The sequence below is a fragment of the Aptenodytes patagonicus genome, chromosome 3 (assembly GCF_965638725.1).
Source record: "Aptenodytes patagonicus chromosome 3, bAptPat1.pri.cur, whole genome shotgun sequence".
NCBI lineage: Eukaryota > Metazoa > Chordata > Aves > Sphenisciformes > Spheniscidae > Aptenodytes > Aptenodytes patagonicus.
The window spans coordinates 119,872,898-119,886,961 of record NC_134951.1 but is presented as its reverse complement, the minus strand read 5'-3'; the positions used below and the strand labels follow the sequence as shown (position 1 = coordinate 119,886,961).

The following is a 14,064-nucleotide window of genomic DNA, read 5'->3' as shown; positions in this document are numbered from 1 at the left end:
AGCAGGGCAAGAGTTGTCAGTTTTGAGAGCTGACACAAACATCCAAACTGCTCAAAGGAATGTAAAGAAGTGTCTAATGTGAAAAAGGCACCATATGCTTAAAGCTGCTGCATATTTAAAGCTTATAGAACCTCCAGCAAAAAAGAAGGCATTAGCTTTGTTTGATACCAAAACTGTTCATTTTCTTTTTAATCCATGAGTGAATGGTACAATAAATTCTACTAAATTTCCTTCTTCATTTTGTTATTACAAAGCATATATTATCAGAGCACATACCCCTTTGTTTTTAAACAGACTTCTGGCTTGGAGTGGCTATTGTGCAGAAGAGGAGGATTTCTGTAAGAGAATCTCTAAGAGTGTCTTCAACAGTTAATAGAAAACATTTAGAGCCCTGTATTCAGAGCCTGCAAGAGACAGTGAGGTTTAAGCAGGAGTTACATTGTTTCAAAAACACTTCTACAGCATTAGAAACTCCTTGAAAAAACATTAACTGATGTTGCACGTATTTTCATGTCAACCGCAATTACGCTGCTGAAGAGTGCCAGGGTCAGGGCTGATGAGCTACAGGAGAAGCTTGGTAGGATCTATTATAATAACAGATAACAGCATAGTGGGTCCTGAGAGGCCAAACAGAAACATCAAATACCTTGGACCCTATTTTCTCCAGTGATTGTGAACTGCAACTCAGATGACTTAGTGCCTCGGTAGCCATACAGAGCTGCCTCTTCCAGCCCAAATATGATGGGACTAACATCAAAGGCTGCCCTTCCTGGCCAAGAATGTAGGGTAGACCTCCAAGGAGCTCGCATCCACCACTAAGAAAACCCGGGCATTAGAGAAATCCATGCCACATCATTAGCTTGTAAGTTGAGCACTGCTACTTTTCAATGCCTTCCAATAGTTTGTCTAAGAGAACATACAAGTTAAGGGAAAGCAGTATCTTTTCCATAGGTACACTGACTCTCTGAGTCTGCCCTTGATATCATTGACAGGACAAGCACTGGGACAGCTTAGAAGAGACACTAGGGCAGTTGCCATCCCTTCTGCTCTGCATGTAGCTTGCCTATTCCCCTTATTAAGAGGCCACTATGGAAGATTAGTAGGGAGATGGTACCACTGAGATGGTACAGTAAGCCAAGCTCTGAGGAGATGGAGTGATTACCTGTAGTAATCCAATCTCTTGCCTTAAGTAGAGAAAGGCATATCCTTTGGTTTTCTTTTCTGTATCACCTTAAATAGTTTAAAACAAACTCTTTTGTAAGATTACGAGTGTAGTGGGTGGGAAGGTTTCTGACACTAAATACAACATAAGGCTGAAGAAAAGTCAACCGTATACCAATGCTGGCAACAAGGAACTGGCCTCCAGGCCTAGGGCCCTGAGACATGATTCAAAATCCTTGCTTTTAGCGATAAGGAAACTTGGAAGATCAAATTGCAATGCAAGACAATTATCAGGAGCCAAAGATACAGAGACACACACCTCTTTGCTGGAGAGAGAGAACATCGATGAGGTGATACAGAAAATAGGGTTCAGAGAAACACTGTTAGAGTTGCCTGGAAATGCTGAAGGTAGAAGCCAGTCTGTGATGTAAAGCTTCAGCAACATATTTGATAAACACAAGATGTCTGCATTCTCTCTGCTCAGGCTCCCTAACAGACCTGCTAGTCTGTTTTTAATTTCATCATTACCAGCTTAAACATTTAATTATGAAGAAAGCCTGCAAGCACCTAGAACTCCCATTCAATGCCTACAGCTGCATTTTTTTCCATGAGTTTTCCTATTCCTCATGTACCCAGAGACAGGAGAAGAAAATTACAGTAGCGCTCAGGGACACAGAACAACAAATGGAGAATCGTACTGAAACTTTCCTTCAGTTTCCAAATTTCACAAGAACCAGTGAGACATCAAACAAGCAGAAAATATACTAGTCACTTGTAACATCAAATTTCAGACACATAAAAGCAAACTTCAGAACAGAAACTTTGGATAAGCATGCTGGGGAAAAACAGAATCAAATGAAATACATGAGGAGAAAAAGGGGAAAAACACTACAGAAGGTACTTGCACAGTAACTATAAACCAGAAAATAAGTGGAAGAACTTTTTAGCATCAAAAGCAAGGCAGCAATAATGGCATTAATGTTTTGAAGAAAAACATAGGAAAGCTTGGTTTGTTTTTAATGAAGAAGTTCAGGAATAATTGCCAGAACAGACTGAAAGCAGCAAAAGGTATGTGAGAATTTCAAAGGGGCACAGCAGGAAAGCTAACAGTCCTTCATAAATCCTCTTCCTCCCATTATTCAGATAGCTACGAGCAGGTACGTTGTCCCATAACAGGAGGAATATACTCATCTTGCAGTGCAAAGTATTCTCAAGTAGAACACGAGAATTTAAGATTCAGCAAAGCAGGCGTTTGGGGTGTGAGGGGGTTTGGTGTTACACACACACACAGAATAGATGGAAACAAAGGTGAAAGGGGGAAACTGAAGAAAATTGGAAACTAGTGGAAGTTCCTTGAGCAGCATCTAGACATTTTTGAACACAAGCTGTAAAATAGCAGCTTTTTGCCACACTAAGGTTTGTGCAGAGAACCACAAAACATGGGTTTTATGATCTAGATAGCTACCAATAGCTCTCCCTTCACAAGCAAGATCTTTGAATGGCAGAAGTCTATTTACAGAGCTCAGTTATTTTATTTCACCAAGTTTACTGTTAGGAAAGGCCAACAGCCAATTTTAAAGGAAATTTGTACCAACATACTTCCTTTAACTGAAGAAAAGAAATGAGGAATGGGCATATTATCTGAAAATGCTCTTTTTTAGGTTACTGATCAATTTGAAGATGAGTATTTTGTATTCAAGGGCATAGTTGCTGAGTTGTTAATACCTGGACTCAGCCTGTGTTCCTTGTCTAAAATAGGCTGTGTAAAAGGATTTTTTTTTTTTTTTTTTTAATAGTTACAGGACTTCCGAGAAGGGGAAATTAAATTTGGAAGAGGCTTCAATTATGTACCTTACTCAAGCAGATCTGATAAAGCAGACATGAGATAAGGCACAGATTTGATAAAAAACAGACAACTGATAAAAAAGGGGGTACAGCATTAACCTTTCTGTACTAACAATTCACTCTTTCAGATTGCTGAAAGAATTGCACCCAGGGGAATGAGATCATACATTTCACTCTTGCCTTTGTGTCTTATAAACTAGGCTAGACTTAGTGTTAATCTTTAAATAGTTAATGAAGCAGGTAGAATTGGCATCATTATGTGGTCTGATAAGATAGTCAATAGTAATATTTGATAGCTGGGTAAGGCTGCAGAGATGATTTATTTTGAAAAACAATTTTTGTTTCTCCAGGACAAAGATCAGATGGCAGCAATTAAAGAGGACTTTGTTCAGCACTTCAAATAAAGCAAAGATAATAGAGGTCCTCTATAGGAGGCAGGCAAAGTAGTATATAAGGGTCAGCTGATAAAACCAAGAAGAATTTAAACTATAACAAAATAAATAGGTTCAAGAAGCGTAAGACTGGAGGAAAATTAGTATGTTGATGATTGATGCCATTGAAGGAGCCCCTGTGTACACGAAGCAGAGAATTTATTGAAAGGAAATAAATGCGCTAAGTTACTAGCTTGAAATCTTACAGGGATTCAGAGGAAACGTTATTCCACCGGCTAAGAAGCAGCCTACAAGACACAGTTCCACATTCATTAAATACATGCAACTTTTGCAGCTTGTTATGAAAAAAACACTTTCTTCTTCAGACAATCCAAGGTTTGAAAGTAATAAAAACACAGTCCCCGGGAAGCACATACTAGCCAAGAGACATGAGCACAACAGAGAAACAGTAGAGAGAAATGGAACAAATCTGGCAGGCAGCTGCAAGCGCAACCATGCTATGGCTTCCCTGGTGAATTTAGGAAGTATTAGTGACTTCCTTGAGAGCTGTCTTGAACATCCAGTGTTAGGCAAGGAGTTCATGCAGTCTATGAAAGAAGCTAGTGTTGTTCTTTAAGGGATGGAAAAGACCCTTCTTTATTCACACCGGAAGACCCATGCTGTTCCAGAGTCAAAAGTGCAGGCAAGAATGCTTGAACACTCTTCAGCTACCATGTTCTCAGTTTACTGAAACCGCGCCATAAGCTGAATTCATTAAGGTGGGAAGAATATCAGATATACCTAATTCCTAATCACTTGTACTGCTAATGCCAGGGGAGATTTATTTGTTATTACTTTACACAGAGAAAGCTTATGGCAGGCTGGAGCTTTGAACAGAACCTTTTGTCCCATGCAACTACTGGTCCCCAGTTGCTTAAAGAGGAACCTACTGCTTGTGTCAATCCAGAATGATTCATATCAGTCAATGTGTTTGATCTCCTGTTTGAATTACAGAAAGGATTTTAGCATGAACATCTGTTCTCTCTTTGTTTTGCCCTTGACCCCATGGCCTTTTGCACAGGAAATATAGAATTCATCACAGGATTAAAACTTGCAAGAGCCCATCAGAAGATACCCGAGTATTCTTATGACTGCAGGATATTCATGTAAAAGTCAACAATTAAAATACATAGTTAAAGGATTCCTTATTTGATTTTTTGTTTGTTTTTAAAACATTCAGTTTGAAGTGAAATCTTACCACAACCAGAAATGCTAGAGATCCTCCCTTTGTAAAGCAGCTGGGAGTAGTTGGACAACAAGCCTTTGAACAATGCCTTCACTTTGAAAATCCTGGAGAAACCTAAAGCTCACTTTTTTTTTTGTCCCAAATGATTCAGTATGGTTAGCAGAGCATGTATAAAAACATGGGGGGGGGGGTTTGCCAAGGATCTTCCAATAGTCACACAAACTATTCCAGCAGCCTATGAAGAAATACCAGAATTGATGGGAGCAGAAAATCCTCAGCACGTGGCAGAGGCTTTCTGCAGGCATCCCCAATATTCTGAGTGCCGCAAATGCAGTGACAGTGGCTCAGGGTGTCCCGAAGCACAGCTGAGCTGTCTGAACAGAAACTGTGATGATGGAAAAGTTTCAAGGTTATCATGCTGTTCGAAACATACCTCCAGAAGTGATTAGCGTCTTTTAGCCAAGACAAAGGCTATGCTCCTAGGAAAGAATAACTGGTTGATTGTTGCTTACCTTAGGCATCACCTGAAAGCCACAGCTGTTTAGAAAGACAAACACCACCCTGAGAAATTACCTCCAGAAGACCATACTATACTGCAGAAGGGAAAAGGATTAAATAACCTCAGGCTGCACCCCAGCTGGGAACAACTTCAGGAGTATCTCACAGCCCTGACTGAAAACTCAAAAGTCAGAATTAATGGGTTGAATAGGGACAGCTGCTTGGGATGCCCTGGGTGTAACTTTGGCTGATTAGCACATGTCTCCTCATGCCCGAGAGATACAAGGGCACTTGGTGAGGAGTAGCAACAACAGGCGATGCAGGACTGTCCTGGTGAACCACTCAGGTGTGCCACATTGAAGAGCATGTGATGAGAGCAAGTGTGCTCAGCTGATGTGTCCTGCCAAAAAGAAACACCACGCAGTTTTGATATTCGGCAATGATTCTCTTTCCTTTTTTTTTTTTTTAAACCAATCACACCGAAAGAAATAAGGGTTAGTCTCGTGCTGGTAGGCACTAAAATACTAGCACCCTGTGCTTGAAAATGTATATGTGTATAATTCCCAAACAGAAAAACAATCCCCTCCGCCTCTACACAATATCTACAGTCCTGTGCTAAGAGTAACAAGCAAGCAAATGAGCACTGCCTGGTACATATACACATGAACTTTTAGCCAATGAGAGGGATTATTAAATATTCACTTATTCAAAACTGAAAGTGTTCTCATCTGCCAAAAAAAAGTCACAGCTTGTCCAGTTATTTGGTAGAGCTGCTTTGATTGATGGATAGCAGAAACAACATGCTTCTCCTGCCACGAAGGCACTTGCTCCCATGTGATAGCACCCTCATAGCGGAGATCAGCACAGTGCAATCTGTATTTCTGTAAACAAAGAGACAATGTCCTGTTACGATCACCTTGACCCCCACTCCTAAGTGCGTGGTGGGTCTTGAGAATTTAAAACTATTCTTTTAAGCAGTTTTACTTAGGAAAAAGAAGCAGCTGCAACCTGTGCCCTAGGAAGGGTAGGGTCTTGCCACCAGGGCTTGCATGTGTGCTGGGCAGGCACTGGCAGGTAAACACCACTTAAATCACGGAGATTAGCATTCTGCATGTGTGCAAGTGCACATGCTGATCTGTACCCCATGCACAGGGAGATTGGATCTTACAGCGGTTCTCTGCTCTTTCACCACTCCCATCAGGAATAGAAATCTTTCCGTGTTGTCAGCTTTGGAGAATATTGAATTTTTCCTCTTTCCCAACTGGAGAAAATGTGATGGCAGCTGCCAAAATTGAGCTCCCGATATTAACTACCTGCTTGTCTTTGTATGTGACCAGTTACCAGACTGAGCAATCACAGAGGGCAGCTGCAAATTTCATAGAATTGGGGGGTGGGGAAAAAAGAAAAAATCCTAAAAGCTGTGAAAGTAGAATGGACAAACAATGAATTACAAAAAATACTGATAAGGCAGCAGCAAAGAGATTAGCCAGGCTGGTTGCAGTCAGCAACAGTGAAATGTGACACAATAAAAACTCAGTTATTGAGTTAGGACAGCCCTAGGATACCAAAGACTGAAATGAAGGAAAGCTGTGGATTGCTTTGTTCTTGAATATTGAATTTTTTTTCCGGAAGCATGAAGCATGAAATATTACAGTGATAACGGACATTGGAAAAGAAAAAAAAAACAACCAAGGAAAAGTCTTTAGAGCTTTATTTAGGATGCACTGAAAGAGTAATTTGGTTCAGTCCTAAATATCATCTGCAACAAAGCGGCCCAACAGCTACGAGTAGGATGGGACACATTTGCCCGTGTTCACATTTCTCAGTACAGCTTTCAATTATATGTTGCTAAGGGACCGGTGCTGGTCCAGGAAAGCAAGGGAGCAGCGGTACAGCTCCCCATGCTCCCTGGCCAGCTGGTGTGCTGAGGGGTCCTTCCTCCCTCAGCAAAGCCTGTCCCTGGGCCTGGAGCAACTTTGGGTGGGGGATGTGCCAGTGCCACCACTGCCCTGAAATCCAGCCCCTGCCAATGGGGATTTTAACTCTGAAAAAAGATGAACTCTCAGCAGGGATCCAAGGAAGAGTTTGTTTGTGTTTTTAATTTCACCATATGGCCAGCTGCTGTTGTTTCAGGCTGTATTGCTGTAGTTAATCAGGCAGCCAGTGGCTTGAATTTTTAGTGCTGGCTGGCAGCCAGTTGCTAATATTCCAGCCCGGCATGGTCACCAGCTGTGACACGAGCTCAAGCAGGATCTCTGTGTCCAGCCTACCTTCGTGCTACTGCTTACGTTCATTTGAATGCAAAACCACAGTAGGCATGTGGGCTTTAAAAGTGGACGTACATCATCCCACTTGAGTGAGAAATCAGTTGTACTCCCCCCCCCCCCCAGCTCCTTGGGTAAATACAATTCGTTTCTCATGAGGTCTGCAGAAAACCAGTGACTTCCAACAATGTCACCTGGTACCTTTTCATCCTCAAAAGGTGTCTGCACTGTTTTGGTCTTTTTCAGAGGACCAGGCACTCAAAAATTGATATTGCTCTATTTCAAGCATAAAAAAATTAAAGAATTAAAGCTAAACACTTGGGGGGTACAACATCTCTTTCAGGTAAGAGCTCTGCCCATCACCCCGCTGAACAAATAGTTTGAGCTTGTAAAAATAAATAATTTCTTATTCTTCTTCATGATTGGAGGATCAGGATGTTTAGAGAAATTGCACAGTGCTTTGAGCCATTTTACTGCTTTGTTGTTAGCACTTATGAAATCAGCCAGTGAACAAGTGATATTCTGGGTCTGAAGGCTGATGGACCCTTCTCCCCCAAAGCTGAAAGACTTTAGCCAGTCCTGCTTGCCACATACATAATACAGTATTGCCCATTTTATACCATCAGATCACCATGCCGTATGAAGGATATTCAGAACACAGCTCTTTCCATACTTTTGTGGGAATTAGGCACTTTTCCAGGCACATGCGATTCAGCCCTGCAGAAATCCTGGTGCTGTTTGCATGCAGAACAGGCACATACAGCTGGTTCAGTGCTTCAGCAGCCTTGCAGTGACAGCCCTGTTATTTAGCACCCATTTACTATACATCATTAATATCCAACATGTAACTTGTTCCTGCTCTCACTTCTGTATGGTTTTGATGCGTTAGACATGTGAACAGTGCTTTTCAGGGCTATGTTCAGAGCAATGCTTATGGTCTTGTTTGCTGCTGCATCAGTGTAATTTGGAAACTAATAAAAATGGAGGCATTGGCTTCGCTATCAGCAGCATGCACTTACATGGATGCTGTTGCCTGGAACGTTTTAGGGGAAAAAAAATTATTGGAAATATCTTCTATGCTGTTTTTCAGCCAGCAGAGGGGCAGGGCAGCTTTTTCTCTTGTTAGCAATGTAAGAAATCCCCATTGTAATATCTAGTGCTTATTATCCTTGTTGATAGCTTCCTGCTCCCTTGCAACCTATGAAGAATCTGTGGCAGGAGAGCAAACACAGAATTGCAGTGGATTGGGTTTTATTCACTGCTGAAACCTTCCCAAGTCATCTAAACCTCTATGTCAGTCACCTTTATTCTCCTTAAAATAATGGAAAAAAAATATAAGCAAGCTGCACCAGAACCTGTCAATGGGGAGATGCAGTAGATGCTGCGTAACCGGCACGGGCACAGGGAGAGGCAGTGTGTGGGTGTAGTGTAGCCTACTGCCCGCCAGTTACAAGAAAAAAGGGGTTATTTTCCTCCTCCTCTATGGTTGAGAGAAAACAAGAGCAAACAGACTCAGGTTTTAAAGCAGTGCATTGTGTAGCAAACTGAACTAGCAACAAAAAGCGCTTTGCAGAAGTTTCTGGTGTGCCATGCCATCAGTGGGAGGTCAGCCTCTCAGCTGAGATGCAGCACATGGCTCCTTCTGCAGGATGTACTGACTTCAGCCATCTGCTTTAAGAGATTTAAATTCTAGAAAATGCCCAGCATCCCCTTCAAAAAAATAAAATCTGATCGCTTTAAATGCTCCCAAATTATACCTTTGAAGCCCTGTCAGGTCTTTTCCATGATCTATCTCCAGAGTGGAGAGGAGGAGAGCGTGGCAAAGTCTGAGGGACATACAGAGGAACATGGAAATCCTAGAATAAAATTGCCCATCATCACTGTGACCATGTAATTTAATTGTAGAAGCTAAGACCAAAATCCTACTACAGTTAGCATTATCAAGCACATCTTTACTGCAATATATCTTTCACATGTGCAGCCCGCCCTTAAGAGAGGCACTTTGGTTCAATATGTTAGAAAACCTCTTAAATAAGTTTAAGCGATTGCACTTATTCAGCCACGTGCAGATGTTTTTCTGCTGCACACTCCACCCCTATTTCCCCTTCCACCTCTGAGCAAGCCCAGACCACTGCATGTCCCCAAAAACCAGCTGAAAACACCCAAACCCACAATTACACAGTCCCACAGCCAATTACCACAAGTCAGACCAACAAGAACTAGGGAGAAAAATTAAAGCTCAAATGCCCAAAACAAGTCAAGCCACAGCCAAGCTGAATAATTTCAAGGGCAGGTCTAAAATGCACATACCAGCACAAATATTTTGATGATCTCAGTTAAGAGACTCCACCTCTCCCTGTTCAGGGCCATAAACAAAGTTAGGTCACTGGAAAAATATTTTGAACTGAAGTACCCCAGCAACAGAATGTACTCTTCCTTGAAGCTTTAACTATTAAAGCCTTATAAAGCAAAAACATTTATAAACTGGGATAAAATCAGTATGTTAAGTAGGATTTTTTAATTTTTTTTTTTAAAGCTAACTATGGAGAGCTTAATGTTATCCTCAGGGTGCTTCTAAGCCTGACAGTGAGACTGAAACACAGGTGATGCGCAGCTGGGCACAGCTTTTTCACCTTTTGTAGGTTGAATCCCGGCGTTCATTGGAAAGCCGGAAGCAAGCTTGGAGGTGGGGACAAGGTGGCTGGTGGTGCACGGTGGCACTGCCTGCACATCACCCTGGACCAAGCGCCCATGCCACAGCTGGCAGCTGCACAAGAATTTTTGGGGGGAAGAGCTATAATTACATTTCTGTGACAGTAATTATGTGTATTTCACACAGCTTAGCAGATGTCATGTGGTACAATAGGTGCTGTGAAGAATACTAATTTATTAAGTAATTTATAGCATAATAATTAACAGCTAATCACTTGCAAGTTAAGATGCTCTGGGAACAGACCCAATTCGCAGTATGTGCTGCCTCCTTCCAGGAAATCTCGCTATTTAGACAGCGGTCCTCACCCCCACAAAGCCAGCTTCTCCGCTCCAGCCCCACAGAGCCCGTGCTTGCACACACACATCTGCAGGTAATAACTGTGTACATGGCAGCAGCTCAAACAAAGAAATCAAACTCTCATGTGATATCCACAGGGTGAGTGGGGAGCCCTCAGCTGCTGCCTCTGAAGACATAGGAAATAGGAGAACAGGCTTTTAGATCAGGCTAGAAGAAAAACACCATCTTTTTACAACAGAGTAGGCTTCATTGCTCTGCTCTGCCTGGTTAATCTGAAGCTGATGCAGATATATCTACACTTAATACATCCACCACACCTCCCATTGTGGCATGGCAGTGCCTAACTGGAAACTGCTTCAGCCTCGCCATGTTGTCACGGTCCATCCTCAAACCTGCATCATGGGACAGCTTAATTTAAAGCTTTCAGCCCAAAAGCTGCTCAGATGCAAAGCCACAAGCTTTCCAAGCCTGCCCTTGTCATGGTCACCCCTTCCCTGCAATGCCCATTTGCTGCCTTGCTGCATGCCAGCTTGTGTGGCCTGCACCTTCTCCAGCAGCCCATCTCCGACTGATGTTGAGGGACTTGGGGTAACTCGAAGTCTCTGTACATCTGGGATGGCCGTCCCATGATCTAAGTGCTAGCATTCAGGCTTTCGAACTGGTTCTCGAAGGGCTGCCCGGGGAAGTTCAGTGGGAAATCACTGCTCAGAAGCAGCCTGAGCTTTCCAGGAGATGGGTCTTTTCCCAGCATCCCCAAGTAATTTCTTAGCCATATTTACTGCATTTTTCCACATTACAGTCACTCACTTGGATGGGTATCACCCAGGCAGTCAACAAAATACCACTAAAAGTTTCTGCACTTGAGCTCATATGGTAAAAAACAACTTTCTCCAGGAGGGATTGTCCTCAGTTTGTGGTTATATTACAGCCTCACCAGCCTAATGCCATTCAAACCACTGCATTAGAGCCACATTTCCACTTTTCCCTCCATGCAGCAAAGCCCCAGAAGTGTGTGCCACTGCTTGGTGGGGAACAAGGAGCCATTTCCACCACAGAGCATCACGCCAGCCCTTGCAAAGAGGCGTGTTTTGGCCAGGGCACTGATCAGAGGAACATCCTCGTCCTTGGCTGGCATGACCCTATGCAGCTCAGTCCCAACTGTAGGTGCCAGAACATCAGCCCCACATGGTTTGGTTTGCTGTGCAAAGAAACCCCTTCCCTGCTCCCACCGGTGATGGCCTGAAGCAGGAGACTTTCAACCCCTTCATCATATATTTTCACTTAACTGTGGGTTGTCCTCAGTTCTCACCCTGGTACTTAACTCCTGTTTGAGCATCACAGAACTTGCTCTCAGCCATATCTGCTGTCAGTGAACTCCACTGTCCCATTTCACATGGAAAAAAAAAAAAAAAAATTTCCTTTATGAGTTTCAAGTTTGCCTTTGCAGATTGCTTTCAGGGAGCATCCCCTCATTCCTCTACCATGAGACAAGCAGTTAGGATATATATCACTACCACAGTCTTTTATTTCTTTCCCCTTTAAACTAAGCTGCACCAATCCCTAAGCTTTTCATCTAGGGGCACCTCCAAACCATAATCATTTTCATCACCCACCCAGTCCCACAACTGCCTGCGTTTTTGAACAGCAGCAATAAGCTGAAGCCATTTTGCTGTTTCTCTTGGGCTTCAGCCTTTGATTTTGTTTCAGTCGTCTGCAACGCAAGCAGAGGCAACTCGCTACGAGCCTTGCCTGCCTGCAGCTTATTCCTGCCCTCCTGTGGGGTCGTGGGGCTCACTGGAGCCTCCACACCCTCCTTCACTGCAAGGGATTGCTTAGGAAATCCCATATGTACATTGCATGTAAAGGTCATGGCCAGGAAAGGTTCAGTTTGGCAGAGAATGCCTCGTACAATGGTGGTGCTACAATACATAGCCACATGGCTGGCCAATTCAGTAAAGCACAAAGCTTAATGTAAGGCCAGTAGTATTTTCTACCTGCTGTCTGGTTAGAGCAAGCACAGCGATGCATTCAAATTGCCCTGAGGAAATGGAGAAAAGAGAGCTGAGCAGTTTACCCATCTCTGGACATGGCTAATTTCATCCTGCCAAAGTCAATGCATCAATGGCACTCAAAAAGCTTCTATAGGAAGAAGGAAGCTTTTTTTTCCCCCATCGCACCTTTTTAGATGCGCTATGTACAATTACACTCGCAGGTATTTTTCTAAAACTCTTTCCTGGTGAAAATCTCCCTGGAGACTCCATGGTAGCCCCTGCCCTGTGGAGCACAGGCTGCACAATCATCCACGTGCCATCAGAAATTTACTACCTGTATTAGTAACTACAAGGAGAAGCAAGCCAACATCTCCGATGATGAATATTTCCATAGACATTTGTCTCGAGGTTTGTTACCTCCTTGCTTGGTCCTCTACAATGATCCTTGTTTCAGCAGGGGAGAAGCAGCAGAACATGCCCCAGCCGTGCTGCCACCTGACCGCACAGCCCAGGTCCCCTCGGGGCATGGGGTTTGTCCCGGGGGAGAAGGGAGCCCATGGGCACCCTGAGTGCCTCCTGCCCTTTCCACTGCCACTGCAACACAGAGCAATCGTAGCAAAGGCTGAAGCATCCTTCTGGTCTCCAATCTCATCCCCACTCCTATAAATGTCTCTTTATCATCTGTCCATGAAAATGCCCTCTTTGCTCACGTACGGCCCATTTACTGCTTTACCATCTAGCACCTTCAATGAGGCCTTAGATAAGCCTGAGGTTCCTCCCCAGCATGCAGACACAATGGAGAAGGAGGGTGAGAGGAGGAGTTCGGCAGGGAACAAGAGGAGGTGTCCTCCTAAACCTGCCAGGGCACACGGGGACATTGAACCTCTGGAGATCTCCCTTGACATGACAATAACCTCAGCCTCTACCAACAGGCATACGTTCAGGCAGCAGAAGACACACAAGTGGTGTCCCAGCAGGCTGCGAGTGCCCACATCCCTTTCCCATCTCTCTCCTGGTTGTGGGAAAGGAAACCAAACTCCTTTCCAGCATCTCCCTTTGTAGCAATTCTCCCCAGACATTATTTTTTGCTTTCATTACCCAGGCTGAGGTACCAGCCATGGCCACCAAATGTTGAATGAGGTGTCTCCCATTCTTCGTGGCTTTTCTGATGAGGCAAATGCAAATGGATAGGGTGAGGGGTCTCCCACAAGGAACTGCCTCTCCCCTAGCTTGGTGATTCGTGTCCAAGGACAGTGCTCTGTGGCTAGACGAGGCTTGCCCTGCCTGCTTCAAAACCCAGAGAAAAAACAATCAGATGAACTTGAAGCATTTCAGAAGAATGAGTTCAACCAGGGCTCAGTAAATGTCTTTAAAAAAAAATAAAAACCTGCTGACATTCAAATACTGTTCCTCCCCTGCAGCCCTTAGGACATCTTCCAGCCTCCAGGTTAATCATGGACTCTCTGAAACCTCTGCACATACCTCAGTCGCTCAGCTATAATGCATGAGAGAACAGTTCCCACTGCAAAAAAACTTGTACCTGGTGGTCCATAAACCAACAGAGTGTGTCATTTTGTATGGCCAAGGGCTGTGAGCGAGCAGAGCACTGCACAGCGAGGTGACAAATTCATTTTGGATGTCAGAAGCAGCAGAGCTCCCAGTCAACCTCGGACTGCAG

At 43.6% G+C, this 14,064-nt stretch overlaps 1 protein-coding gene across 2 annotated transcripts in view; it reads right to left on the bottom strand.

Annotated features, from left to right (window-relative positions):
* Window positions 1-14,064, bottom strand: part of LOC143158694 (uncharacterized) — a 42,578-nt gene that overhangs the window by 17,701 nt on the left and 10,813 nt on the right. The window lies entirely within an intron of this gene.